We start from the raw sequence: 2,758 nt of genomic DNA, 5'->3' as shown, positions 1-2,758 counted from the left end.
CCCTAATTGGACTAGAATAAATCTAGGGAGGACGAAAATGACCTAAAGGTTCATCCAATGACACCAATGAACTTATTGGTTGCACAAGATTGGGTAAAAACTATAATTGGACAAGAATAAGCCTAGAAGATTGGTTAAAAACCCTAATTGGACTAGAATAAATCTAGGGAGGACGAAAATGACCTAAAGGTTCATCCAATGACACCAATGAACTTATTGGTTGCACAAGATTGGGTAAAAACTATAATTGGACAAGAATAAGCCTAGAAGATTGGTTAAAAACCCTAATTGGACTAGAATAAATCTAGGGAGGACGAAAATGACCTAAAGGTTCATCCAATGACACCAATGAACTTATTGGTTGCACAAGATTGGGTAAAAACTATAATTGGACAAGAATAAGCCTAGAAGATTGGTTAAAAACCCTAATTGGACTAGAATAAATCTAGGGAGGACGAAAATGACCTAAAGGTTCATCCAATGACACCAATGAACTTATTGGTTGCACAAGATTGGGTAAAAACTATAATTGGACAAGAATAAGCCTAGAAGATTGGTTAAAAACCCTAATTGGACTAGAATAAATCTAGGGAGGACGAAAATGACCTAAAGGTTCATCCAATGACACCAATGAACTTATTGGTTGCACAAGATTGGGTAAAAACTATAATTGGACAAGAATAAGCCTAGAAGATTGGTTAAAAACCCTAATTGGACTAGAATAAATCTAGGGAGGACGAAAATGACCTAAAGGTTCATCCAATGACACCAATGAACTTATTGGTTGCACAAGATTGGGTAAAAACTATAATTGGACAAGAATAAGCCTAGAAGATTGGTTAAAAACCCTAATTGGACTAGAATAAATCTAGGGAGGACGAAAATGACCTAAAGGTTCATCCAATGACACCAATGAACTTATTGGTTGCACAAGATTGGGTAAAAACTATAATTGGACAAGAATAAGCCTAGAAGATTGGTTAAAAACCCTAATTGGACTAGAATAAATCTAGGGAGGACGAAAATGACCTAAAGGTTCATCCAATGACACCAATGAACTTATTGGTTGCACAAGATTGGGTAAAAACTATAATTGGACAAGAATAAGCCTAGAAGATTGGTTAAAAACCCTAATTGGACTAGAATAAATCTAGGGAGGACGAAAATGACCTAAAGGTTCATCCAATGACACCAATGAACTTATTGGTTGCACAAGATTGGGTAAAAACTATAATTGGACAAGAATAAGCCTAGAAGATTGGTTAAAAACCCTAATTGGACTAGAATAAATCTAGGGAGGACGAAAATGACCTAAAGGTTCATCCAATGACACCAATGAACTTATTGGTTGCACAAGATTGGGTAAAAACTATAATTGGACAAGAATAAGCCTAGAAGATTGGTTAAAAACCCTAATTGGACTAGAATAAATCTAGGGAGGACGAAAATGACCTAAAGGTTCATCCAATGACACCAATGAACTTATTGGTTGCACAAGATTGGGTAAAAACTATAATTGGACAAGAATAAGCCTAGAAGATTGGTTAAAAACCCTAATTGGACTAGAATAAATCTAGGGAGGACGAAAATGACCTAAAGGTTCATCCAATGACACCAATGAACTTATTGGTTGCACAAGATTGGGTAAAAACTATAATTGGACAAGAATAAGCCTAGAAGATTGGTTAAAAACCCTAATTGGACTAGAATAAATCTAGGGAGGACGAAAATGACCTAAAGGTTCATCCAATGACACCAATGAACTTATTGGTTGCACAAGATTGGGTAAAAACTATAATTGGACAAGAATAAGCCTAGAAGATTGGTTAAAAACCCTAATTGGACTAGAATAAATCTAGGGAGGACGAAAATGACCTAAATGTTCATCCAAAGACACAAACACGCTTATTGGATGCACAAGATTGGTTATAAACCTTAATTGGACTAGAATAAACCTAAGGAGGACGAAATTGACCTTAATGTTCATCCAATTACACAGATGAACTTATTGGATACATAAGTTTGGATAAAAAAGCCTAATTCGACAAGAATAAGCCTAGGGTCGACGAAAATGACATAAACGTTCATCCAATGACACAAACACGCTTATTGGATGCATAAGATTGGTTAAAAACCCTAATTGGACTAGAATAAATCTAGGGAGGACGAAAATGACCTAAATGTTCATCAAGTGACACAAACACACCTATTTGATGCGCAAGATTGGTTAAAAACTCTAATTGGACTAGAATAAACCTAGGGAAGACGAAAAAGACTTAAATGTTAATTCAATGACACAAGTGAACTTATTGGATGCACAAGATTGGTTAAAAACTCTAATTGGACTAGATTAAACCTAGGGAAGACGAAAATGACTTAAATGTTAATTCAATGACACAAATGAACTTATTGTAAGCACAAGATTGGTTAAAAACTCTAATTGGACAAGAATAAACCTAGGGAGGACGAAAATGACCTAAAGCTTCATCCAATGACACCAATGAACTTAATTGTTGCACAAGATTGGTTAAAAACTCTAATTGGACAAGAATAAGCCTAGGGAGGACGAAAATTACCTAAATGTTCATCCAATGACACAAACACACCTATTGGATGCACAAGAATGGTAAAAACAACCCTTATTGGACTAGAATAAATCTAGGGAGGACGAAAATGACCTAAATGTTCATCCAATGACACAAATGAACTTATTAGATGCATAAGATTGGTTAAAAAACCCTAATTCGTTAAGAATAAG

Source organism: Cicer arietinum, unplaced genomic scaffold (assembly GCF_000331145.2).
Source record: "Cicer arietinum cultivar CDC Frontier isolate Library 1 unplaced genomic scaffold, Cicar.CDCFrontier_v2.0 Ca_scaffold_5783_v2.0, whole genome shotgun sequence".
NCBI lineage: Eukaryota > Viridiplantae > Streptophyta > Magnoliopsida > Fabales > Fabaceae > Cicer > Cicer arietinum.
This window is presented reverse-complemented; position numbering follows the sequence as displayed.